The sequence below is a fragment of the Megascapheus bottae genome, chromosome 7 (genome assembly GCF_031878675.1).
Source record: "Megascapheus bottae isolate mThoBot1 chromosome 7, mThoBot2.hap1, whole genome shotgun sequence".
NCBI classification, from domain to species: domain Eukaryota; kingdom Metazoa; phylum Chordata; class Mammalia; order Rodentia; family Geomyidae; genus Megascapheus; species Megascapheus bottae.
Window position 1 is genome coordinate 22014467 of NC_143515.1, and position 12354 is coordinate 22026820.

A 12354-nucleotide genomic window follows, 5' to 3' on the forward strand; every position below is an offset into this window, starting at 1 on the left:
TATTATGTTCAATCTCTCAGAGGTTCTAAGTTTGGGCGTATACCTGGCTTTTTTTCATCCTATAATCATTGATGATCAATGTGACCCAAGTGCTAGTGTCTGTGAGGCAAAGGGGGGAAGAAGCTCAAGTAATGGGAGGACATATCAATCTCTGCCCTGCTGGGCCAGCAGTAAGGCCCACAAATACTCCACACTCACCTTCAGCCCTTCCAACAAAAGCTCAGAGCTCCTCCCTCCATGTGAACACAATGAGAAAGGTTCACCATGCTCTTTGCAGACTAAGCACACATATGGGTTTGATTATCCACCAAAGACAATAATCTAGACATGAGGATACTCCTGATAGATCACCCATCCCAACACACAATCTGGGCCACATCTTCCACAGTCTTTCAGATATTTTAATCCTCTCCTCTTTATGAAGAAATGGGAAATATATCCTGTGAGGGTATATAGCATTTTATTTAGCAAATTGATGTTTATACTTCAAGTCCATGCTCTATACAAGAAAACATGTTTTGTCTGTACTGAGGTTTGAACTCAAAGCCTTATGCTTGCTGAGTAGCATGAGTGGCACCCTGACCCAAATTAAAGTAAAATATTAAAAATGATCACAAGATCTTGACTTATCTCACTCAACTTGATTCGTTCTAGATTCATCTAAAGTCAATACCAAAGGAATAAAAGGCACATGGTATCCTTAATATGTGGCTGTTAGATCCAAACAGTACAAGAGAGAGGACTCAATATTTGAGTACCCAATGCTATGGACATGGTATTGGAAATATAAACACAAGTACATAGACATAAAAATTTATGACTCTATAGACATAATGTTTTATTACATAGATTAATATGTAGCTATGACATACATACCCTCAGCCTAATTTTAATTATGTTCTAAAATCTAAGCGCCAGTGATTGTATATAGAGATTCCCTTCCTGAATACTTGTTTGTTAAACACATCATTTGAAATATGATATAAAAATCAATGTTAACAAATTCTTTAAATTAAAAAAAATTAATTTAAAAAATGATCACAATGAGGAACATGATTTTCAAAAGCTGGGAGAAATACAAAAGGTAATAGAGATGAAAATAATGAGAAAGGAGGAAAAAAGAAAAGCAGAGAGACTAGATAGCATTTATCCTAGAGAATTCTAAACACAGATCCCTCCCCAAGCATAATGAGCTACTGGCTTCTGACATTCACTGTGTAGTGGGTCTGCTAGCTGGACTGCTTCTTGGTGTACCAAGATCCATTGACAGGAGACATAATTTTGGAGTCTCTGTTATGTTAACTAATGCGCCCTACCAGAGATGAGATTTCCTTGGATTACAGCAACCATGACAAAAGTCACCCTAGCCAAAGGGCTAATAGGATCTCATCATTTGTCCTGCCCTTACATTGGCTTCTCTTTGGTTTCTCCAACCCCCACCCATCTGTTGAAGGTTGTAAATGATTGAGCACACAGACAAGAGCACCCAAATTGACTATTAATGAAAAAACTGGTGAGACAAAGGACAAAGGGCAAAGCAATGCAACTGAACTACTCACAAGACAATATGTTCGAAATGAACTTTTAAACTTGGAGGAGGGGATGGTGGGGGAGGAGGGAAAGTGAAAGAAAAACAAGGGAAGGATAACAATGCTGGACGAGAAATGCACTCATTACCTTAAATATGTAACTGTAACCCCTCTGTACATCACTTTGCAATAAAATTATTTTTAAAAAAAGTACTATTTGAAACAAGTGAAATATGTGAAAAAATGACAATCTAACCTTCACCACTCCCACCCCCAAAACACACACACACACACACACACACATACACACACACACACACACACACACACACACACACTTCTGCTTAACTATCATACCTGCAACTGGCTCTCTCCACCCTCAATCTCAACTTGGTTTTCTAACATTCAAGCAACAAGCTCAGAAACCCAGCAACTCCTAATTATTTAAAAAGGAAATACACTTCTTTTCAGTACCAGTATTCTATTCTGTAATACACTGAAAAGTAACTTTAAACGAATTCCAAGTATCTGATAGGAAAGTGATATGTAACACTCACTGTTTTCAGATTTATGAAATACCCCAATAATAAGATTCTGCACAAATAGCCTTACAGGAACACTATCTGAGTTGTTATCCTCCTAATTCATGTAATGTATTTTTCCACAGATACAGCTGAAGAATAAAGGCTTTGTGCTATTTCCACATAGCTTACAGGAATTCTATCTTTCTTGAAATAATCTGACTAATGAAGAAATCCTAATTTAATAGAAACTCATCAATCTCTTCCACAATACTATATTAACTAAATATCATACTATATTTGTATTTAACATATGATATATATATATAAGTTCTAGGAATTTCTGACTTATTTCCTATCAAAATAGAAGCTCCCAAGACACAAAGCCTTCTGTCTATTATATTCCCTTGGAAACCATGCACCAAATCATCTGAGAATCACAATTGTAGGGGGAGCAATAGAAAGCCATTCTTGTTTCCATGTTTCAACTTATGACTCACATACCATTTACTGAGAACCCAAACTAGGAGTTTTTTTTGTCTCCCTTAAATATCTTTTATTTTGTCAATCTACATACATTATTATTTTTATTTAATTTTATTGTCAGGGTGATGTAGAGAAGGGTTATAATTACATTCATAAGGTAGTGAATACATTCCTTATTTAACTTTTATTATCCCCTCCCATGTTTTTCTCCCACTTTCCCTCCTTCCCCATCTCCCCAAGCTGTAACCTTTGATTCTTATAATTCCTCTTAATTTCATTGAAATCAGGATCTACCTTTATATCACCAAATTAGAGATTATAATTCTCAAATAACACTTACTGAAATTAACATATTTATTGCTTATTATTGTTTAGTACATTTATGATCTAGAACTGCAAAGGGTATACTTTATTAAATTAGTCTACCCAGAATTTGTCACATAATGTACTAAAAATTTTACACTTAATCCATGTACTATTTTATAGCAATTACAGAACTTGGCATAATGCATGGTGCCTTAGTCATACAAGCATTTGTTGAATAAATAAGTTCACAGCTGAATGAATAAATTGTGGATGGTTGATTGATAAATGTTTATAGAACTATTATAGAGGGGTTGTTTTGTGTGTGTGATTGTTTGTTTGTTCTTTGGATTCATTGACTGGCGGAGTGTGACATTATTTTGCCACTTTTCAGGTGAAGAAGCAGAACCAGAAAGATCAAGAGAGTCACTCAAATGGAAAAATTGCCTCTCAGGTACCTACCCTGTAAGTTCCAGCCTTCCGTTCCACACAACTACCTGCCTGGACCAACACCATAGGCTACCCTGTTCTACCCTCCTTTCCTCTGGATTTGTATCAGATTGTAGGAACATCTGAAAAGGAACACCATAGAAATGCAGGCAGAAGCAAGAAAATTACATCACCTTCTAGTTTTGCTGCAATATGTGTGTGTTGATTATGTGAATGTACATATGCATTATCTGCATATACTCTCAAGGACTCAAGGTAAAGATAGATCATAAAGAATATGAGAAGTCATGACCCAGAGAAGTGTCTTCCTCTAGGGACTGACACATTATTCAGCCCAACCATTATCTAATGTAAGATTAATCTTGGTTTCTGTTAATGATTAAAATGAAAAATCTAATTTTAAAAAAGATATCTCTTCTAAATTCGTCTATAAACCCGTACATAACCTTATTCTCAGTTATTTTAATTTCTCACATCAATTTTTCTGCTATCTATACATTTCTATACATTAGCACAGTGTCAGTCACACTAGTGAGATCTTATGTTCATTTTAATTGCTGTTATCTCTTTTTTTTTTCTGCCAAACCTGGGCTTGAGTTCAGGGCTAAGCACTGTCATTGGACTTTCTCAAGGCTAGAGCTCTACCACTTGAGCCTCAGCACCACTTCCAGCTTTCTGATATGTATGTGGTACCGAGGAATCAAACCCAGGTCTTTGTGCATGTGAGGCAAGCACTCAACCACTAGGCCAAACTCCTGGCCTATTTGCTGTTATTTCATAGTACTTCTTTTCTTACCTAGGTTTATAGATTCAATGTGTTTAGAGTCTGTGTTGGAAAGAATAGATCATTTTGAATGATACATACCATTCTCTTACTAAGATTTCATGACTTAGTTGGCCTTTACTGCATCATTGGACTTTGTAACCCACAACCTTGACTGGTTCCAAGAATGACCAGCTAGTGGCTGTCCATTTTCCCAGCAATTTTAACTCAGAAACCATCACTGTGAGAATCTGCCTGCTCTGCTTGAAGCATCCGTGTCCAATCCACCACTGACCTAAGCTCTTCTCTGATGGTTTCATCTGTATTCACTTTGTCTCATTTAAAATATGCTGTGGTGTTAAATGAAAACGTGTACAAATAGTTAATGATTAAGTAAATATTTGTCATCCTAGCACTAAGTGCTAGCCTATTTGGTAGAAAATTGGGGATATCATTCGGTAATAGAATGCTTTCCTAGCATACTCAGGAACCTGAGTTAGATCCCCAGAACCACAAAACGTAAAAACAAGTAAGTCACACATACATACAAATATACATACATACATGCCTACATATATGTGCACAGTATGACTGGTTTATTTAAGGCTAAAGAGCCATCGTTAAACTTATTTTCTAGCCTCATTAAGCAGGAAAAAAAAGTGAAACATAGTTGTTTCATAGTTGTTTCGTAGATGTGAACCAACCTGTCCTTAGTCTGAATTAAGTCAGACACTTGTCTAAGTCTCATTTATCTCCCACAGTGAAACCATTTTTAAAAAGGTATCATTATTATTATTATTATTTCCTGAACTTCACTTTCCTTCTTTGTACATTAGGAAAGCAAGGCCTTTTTCATGGTTTGTTGCAAGAATTAATAAATTTTAGTAAAGAGAAATCTCTTAAAAGTCCAAGTTCTTAAGATTTTAAGAATATTTGTTGGCCAGGAGTTTAGCCTAGTGGTAGAGTGCTTGCCTATCATGCATGAAGACTCAGGTTCGATTCCTTGGTACCACATACATAGAAAATGCTGGAAGTGGTGCTGTGGCTCAAGTGGTAGAGCTTTAGCCTTTAGAAAGCCCAGGGACAGTGGTCAGGCCCTGAGTTCATGCCCTGGGACTGGCAAAAAAAAAACATTTGGGGCCTGGAGTTTGGCTTAGTGGTTAAAGTGCTTGCCTAGCATGCACAAAGACCCGGGTTCGACTCCATGGTACCACATACATAGAAAAAAGCCAGAAGTGGTGCTGAGGCTCAAGTGGTAGAGCTCTAGCCTTGAGAGAGTCCAAGGACAGTGCTCAGGCCCTGAGCTCAAGCCCAGGACTGGCAAAAAAAAAAAAATTTGTTAAGCCAAAAAGAAAGAACAGTTATTACAAGAACAGCCCTAGATACTAAATTTAATTGTCTGTTAGTTTTAAGAACTCTAAACAAACTCATCAAGCCACTTTCAAGCTTTCTTTTTGTTTCTGGGCAGAGTAAACAGAATGTCAAGATAATAGCATAATTAAGAATGGCTGTAAGAATTAATGGACCGGGCCAGGAGTTTGGCCTAGTGGTAGAGTCCTTGCATAGCATGCATGAAAACCTGGGTTCAATTCCTTGGTACCACATACATAGAAAAAAGCTGGAAGTGGTGCTGAGGTTCAAGTGGTAGAGTGCTAGCCTTGAGGAAAAGCCCAAGGACAGTGCTTAGACCCTGAGCTCAAGCCCCAGGACTGGCAAAAAAAAAAAAAAAAAGAATTAATGTACCTCCAGGACATGGAAACAAGAGCTTAATTATAAGTGACTGTTATTCTTTATGTATTATGTTTTTATCTCTTCTCTTGCATTGCCCTTTGGTTAATCTCATGTTGTTAGAGTATCCCACTTGTTATCTGGTATAATATATAGATGTTTACTTGTTTATTTGAAATAGGAAGGGAAAAATGAGGGGAGAGTGTGGTGGGAGGGAAATGAGGACAAAAACATAAGAAGGGATATCAATGTGTGAGAAGTAATGCACCCTCTCCCTGGCGAATATAACTGTACCCCTCTATACATTGAAATAAAAAATTGATTAAAAAATAAAAAATAGGGGCCGGGAGTTTGGCCTAGTGGTTAAAGTGCTTGCCTAGCATGAATGAAGACCCGGATTCAATCCCTTGGTACCACATACATAGAAAAAAAACAGAAGTGGTGCTGAGGCTCAAGTGGTAGAGCTCTAGCCCTGAGACAGTCCAAGGACAGTGCTCAGGCCCTGAGCTCAAGCCCAGGACTGGCAAAAATAAAAATAATAAATAAATAAATAAAAAGAAATATCATATAAAAATCAGTGTTAATAAAATCTTTCAAAAAAATAAAATCTTTCAAAAAAATCACCAAGAAAGTGAAAGAAAGAAAGAAAGAATGAAAGAAAGAAAGAAAGAAAGAAAGAAAGAAAGAAAGGCTATAAGAAATTATGTTTGGTGAAACATGCTTTTAAGCCCAGCACTTGGGAGGCTGAGGCAGGAGGGTCTCAAGTTCAAGGCCAGCCTAGGCTTCATATGGTGGTCAGATCAACCTAGCTTATGTAGCAATACCCTGCATCAAAAAGAAAGAAAAAATAAAGAATGTTATTCCCAGCTGTTCCTATTGGAATAACATTGCTAAGCAAATCAAATGAGATACAAATGATGAATTCCAAACTCTGATTCCTAATCAGAGAAATGGACACAGGATGTCAAAGCAAGGAGGGAACCTAGAGATTACCAAAAACAAGTTACGTATTTTACAAAAAAAGAACCTATAGACAGATCAACTGACAAAAATGACAAATGCCATAGAGAGGGAGAAGAAGAAAGAAGAAAGAAGAAGGAGGAGGAGAGGAGGAGGAGGAGGAGGAGGAGGAGGAGGAGGAGGAGGAGGAGGAGGAGGAGGAGGAGGGGGAGGAGGAGACAGCTGCAGTGAAAAGCCACATCTTCATCAGGTCATTATTCTGAACAGAAGGTGAAGAGGCAAGGGGATTTCCGCAGTGCCACATCACTCGGAACCAAGTCTTCTATTTTAAGCACCTTGCCCTGCACCTGCTCTGTCCAGATGGGCTTGGTGAAAGAAGAAATGAAAGCAGGCTTTTCTCACCACAGGGCTGGCTTGGGAGTCGGCCACAGATTGCTCAGGAGATGATGAAGGAGCCAGATGTTGCTGATGTGTACCTCCATACATTTGGGGAACCCTTCCCTCTAAGATTTCCATACTCCTGAGCTTGTCCACACAACACCAAGGGGGAAATAAGGCAAAGTTAGAGTATGGCATTGTTTCATGACCTGGCTCATGGAGCCCCACTGTATGCTGATTCATCAGGAGGAACAGGAAGTGGGATGCCACCTAGCCTTAGGCTAGAGGCAGGGGGAGTTATGGGCCTGACCTCTCTACTCAGTATGTCCAGAGAAAGGAAATGGATGTATCTTGGAATCATTTTCAAGGAAAGTAGAAAAATACTTAAACCAGTATTTCTTCAGTATAAACAAAAGTGCACTGGAAAAATTCTACATTGTAAAGCCAGGCAGGACTTCGAGCTCAGCTCTTCCACAGTGTACTTGACTGGCCTAGAGCAAGTTACTAAGATTACCTAAATCTTGTTTGTAACTTTTATGATAATAACAGGGCATAGAGAGAGAGAGAGAGAGAGAGAGAGAGAGAGAGAGAGAGAGAGAGAGAGAGAGAGAGAGAGTGTGTGTGTGTGTGTGTGTGTGTACTCCAGTGTCAGTACTCGTGTGCCCTAACTCAGGGCTGGGCACTATCCTTGAGCTTTTTTGCTCAAGGCTGGTATTCCTTCACTTGTGTCACAGCTCCACTTCCAGCTTCTTGCTAATTAATTGAAGATAAGAGTCTTGAAGAGTTTCTTGCCAGGGCTGGCTTGGAACTGCATCCTCAGATCTCGGCCTCCTGAATAACTAGGATTGTAGGCATGAGCCACCAAGTGCTCAGATAATACTCTCAAAGGGGGATGATAAGAATTGTGACAAGTACCAAGGGCAGAATCTAGCTAGAGGTAACCGTGCTGGTTACTTTAATCAACCTGCATCTGATCATTGCTAGACAATTTCTGAAGCTCAAATATGTTACTTCAGGAATTGCCTATTCATATCAGAATATTAGTCATAAACCCCAAGATCAGGATTTACCAGGATACAGAGGGTCTTCTACTCATCTTCCTTCTTCCCAGAACTTGCCACTCAAATTTAAAGCATTCTGCAAATTTTTAAATCATGTCCTTACCCTCCTCGTTCAAAAAAATCTAGTAATTTAAAATGTTATGCACAGTTAACAAAATCCACAAATCCAATTTCTTCATTATTTTACTATTTTTAAGTCATTGTACAAAGGAGTTGGCATTTACCAAAGCCATTTTTTAAGAAATAAAATAGAAAAGAGTCCAGTTTTGGTTAAAGTAATTGCCAGAATTATGTTAGATAATCTCAGAAAATTCTATGCTAGCTGCCTCACTTAAAGAATGTGTTATTATTCTAGGCCTGGAGTTTGGCTTAGTGGTTAAAGTGCTTGCCTAGCATGCACGAAGACCCAGGTTCGATTCCACGGTGCCACATACATAGAAAAAAGCCGGAAGTGGTGCTGAGGCTCAAGTGGTAGAGCTCTAGCCTTGAGAGAGTCCAAGGACAGTGCTCAGGCCCTGAGCTCAAGCCCAGGACTGGCAAAAAAAAAAAAAGAATGTGTTATTATTCTAACTAAAATAAATCAGATGGATTTTTAAAAATCACGAGTGAAGTGGACCTGGGATTCTTTCTCTATCCAATGATTCTCTTCCTTTGAAAAGTTAGAAATCACTTCAGAATCTCAAAACAAAATACTTTTAAACTACAAAAGGGGCAAAAATGTTGATGTACTAGGACTATTTTATAAAATATCAAATAAACTTTGCTGTAGACATCCATATTTCTGTGTGTTTAGGGTCTGTAAATTGGGGGGCAGGGAGCATGATAGGGGGTTAAGATTGGTTGGAATACAATGTAAGTATGTATGGAGATGTAACAGTGAAATCCTCCCCCTACAGCTAACATAAGCTAATTAAAACGTTTAAGGGGTGGCATTGATCAAGATATATTGCATTCATAAATTGCTTTGTTAAATGACGACTTCTTCTACAACTACTTAACGATAATTTTTAAACACTGAAATTTATAAATCATAGAGTCCTTTACAATTAACACTGCACTCTTGTTGTAATGATTATTATTTGCCTCTAATTCCTGAACTAGGCTGTTTGTTTATAAAAATAAGAACACTGAATTGGAAGAGATAAGGGAGAATAATGGAACAGGTGACATTGATCAAGATGTCTTGCACTTACTAATTGACATGTTGAATTGAAATCCCTTTGTACAACTGGTGGAAGATTTTTTTTTTTAAGGCAAACATTACTTACCATGCAGTCTGAAAAGTAAACTAGCATCCCTTGTCTGCTACTACCTTGTTAACAATCTTAATCAACACACTGGGTCTGTTTCCCTATCTATAACATGGAGAATTAGACTGGTAATTGTGAAAGTCTTTTCCTAAATCTAAAAAATGTCATCTCTACATAGCCATAGAGGAATGTTTAAGGTTGTTTCTTTTTGTATGACATAGAAATCACTTTTTCCCGGTCCTGGGCTTGAGCTCTGGGCTGAGCTCTGTCCTTGGACTTTCTCAAGGCTAGAGCTCTACCACTTGAGCCTCAGTACCACATCTGGCTTTTTTTCCCTATGTATGTGGTACCAAGGAATCGAACCTAGGTCTTCGTGTATGCTAGGCAAGCACACTACCACTAGGCCAAACTCCCGGCAGAAATCACTTTTTATATGAAAACTCTTCCACATTCCTTTTGGAGATGACTTTTGAAATTTCACCAAGTGAAAATCACTTAAAGAATCATTGTTTTAATGAAGATAACTGGTGAAGAAGAAACTAAAATAACTGAGCTAGGCAAGAAATATCCTGTAGCTTAGCTCATGACTTCCTTGATCTTCATAGCCTTATACCAATGAAAATCCTTCCTTCCACAACCTAAAACATATGTTCTCCCATGGGGATGGTAAGAACACACCTTTCAGTCCAAGAAGTAGACCAGGAGACGGTCTCCATTATTTGAATAATGTAGCTGTTGGAAAGCTGGAGAAAATCTCGTGATTCCCAAGCATCTTGGTTATATAAACACTGGATGAAATTGTCATTACATTTTCTCTTCTCTTTTGTTGCCTTCTGGTTAATCTCATATTGTTACAGTATCTGACTTTGTTACCTGGCATATTGTACATATGTTTTATTTGTTTATTTGAAAGGGAAAAGGGAAGGGGGGAAACAAGTTGATTGGGAGGGGGTAGAGGAGGAAAATAGGGACAAAAAATGAGAAGTAATGCACCTAATGCCTGGCAAATATAACTGTAAACCCTCTATACATTATCATAAAAAAAGAAAAAAAAGGGCCTGGAGTTTGGCCTGGTGGTAGAGTGCTTGCCTAGCATGCACAAAGACCTGGGTTCAATTCCTCGGTACCATATACATAGAAAAAAGCTGGAAGTGGTGCTGAGGTTCAAGTGGTAGAGTGCTAGCCTTGAGAAAGTCCAAGGACAGTGCTCAGGCCGTGAGCCCAAGCCCAGAACTAGCAAAAAAGAAAAAAGAAAAAGAAAAAGAAATTGTCTAGTTTTTCCTTCATTTGTGCTATAGAAGCTGTTTGAGTGATTTTGGCCTTGAACAATATGTCCTAAAATAAAGTGTGCCAAACACCAGTGGCTCACACCTATAATCCTGCCTACTCAGGAGGCTGAGATTTGAGAATTGTGGTTCAAAGCCAGACTAGCCAGGAACGTCAAAGAGACTTTTATCTTCATTTAACTACCAAAAAATCTAGAAGTAGAACTTGGCTCAAGTGGTAGACCTCTAGCTCTGAGCAAAAAAGCTAAGGGACAGTGCCGAAGCTTTATTTCAAGCCCCCCTTATAGGAACAATAAATAAATAATGAATAAATGAGTAGCCTAAAGTAAGATAAAACTACAAAAAAAATACACCCTAGATTTGAAAAGAGATTTATACCTTTCTCTGGTCTGCTTCTTTGTGATCATGAGATTTATGAACTCTAAAATAGGTCTTACAATAAAACTGGGGATAAAAACAGTTGGCTACATTTTATATATAACATTTAGTCATGATCACATAAACAATCTCGGGAAAACTCTTTGCAACATAATTGTTAATGACCTTTGTAAGGGAATTTCGGAAGTGGTAGCAGAGTCTTTCATGAAAGGTAACATGGTGGGCCTCTCTATTCTTGTCAGCAAAAGGAGTGCCACTGGTCTCCCCATGTGTGACAGGCTTGCTTACTGATGCCACATGAGTTACACTGAATTAGACCAGAAGGAATAACTTCCCTCAACTCCCACCTGCACTCACAGAAACAGAAAGTCAGAGTTTCCACTATCAGGCTTTCAAAAGGCAGCTCATTTGGCACTTGATACCTGGAGCTAAGTCAGTTATTTTCGTTTCTCAGTGACAAGATAATCTGTCAAATTCAGTACCTGAAACAGACAGTTGTACATAGATGGATAGCCTACGTTACTCTCAGGGATTTGTTTTTTCTTTCAGGTTGAAAAGGAAGAAATACACCTGCAAAATAATCTTCTTATGGTTGAAAAGTAACATTTGTGAAATATCTCATTGGCGTTTCAAAGTGGCATACTCTTTCGATAAAGAATTCGGTAATGAATATAGAAAGCAACTAAAATTCTATTCCTTTTAACTTGATAATTCCAAGAAATGTTCTAAAATTCTATTCTCTTTAACTTAATTGCAAGAAATTTTAAATTCAAACATTAGAGGGCTTGGGTGTAGCTCAGCGATGGAGAATTTGTCTAGCATGAGCCAGGCCCTGGATTCCACCCAAAGAACCACAAAAATAAGCAAATAAATAACATAAAATGGGAAAATGTCTATGGCTGCTGAAATAATGGAAAGCTACCTCAATGTGCTAACCTTTAGTCAAGTAAATCTTTATGACAAGTTATAAATCAATGGGACATTTGTAAAGTGTGCAATTCAATATGCCTAAAATCAGCCCTCTGTAACAATATATACATGTTTATGAACAAATACTGGAAAGAGAACATAGATAAAGTGTTAAGAATGTTGCTGCACGGAAATGTAAAACGGTACATTTTTTTCTCCTTTGAAATGTTGCTGTTAGCCAGGCTGTTGGTAGCACATTCTTACAATCCCAGCACTATGAAAAGTCTCATAGATTTTTCCTACCCAGGCTGTCTTTGTCCTGTAGTCTTATATCTCAGCCTTCTATGCAGCT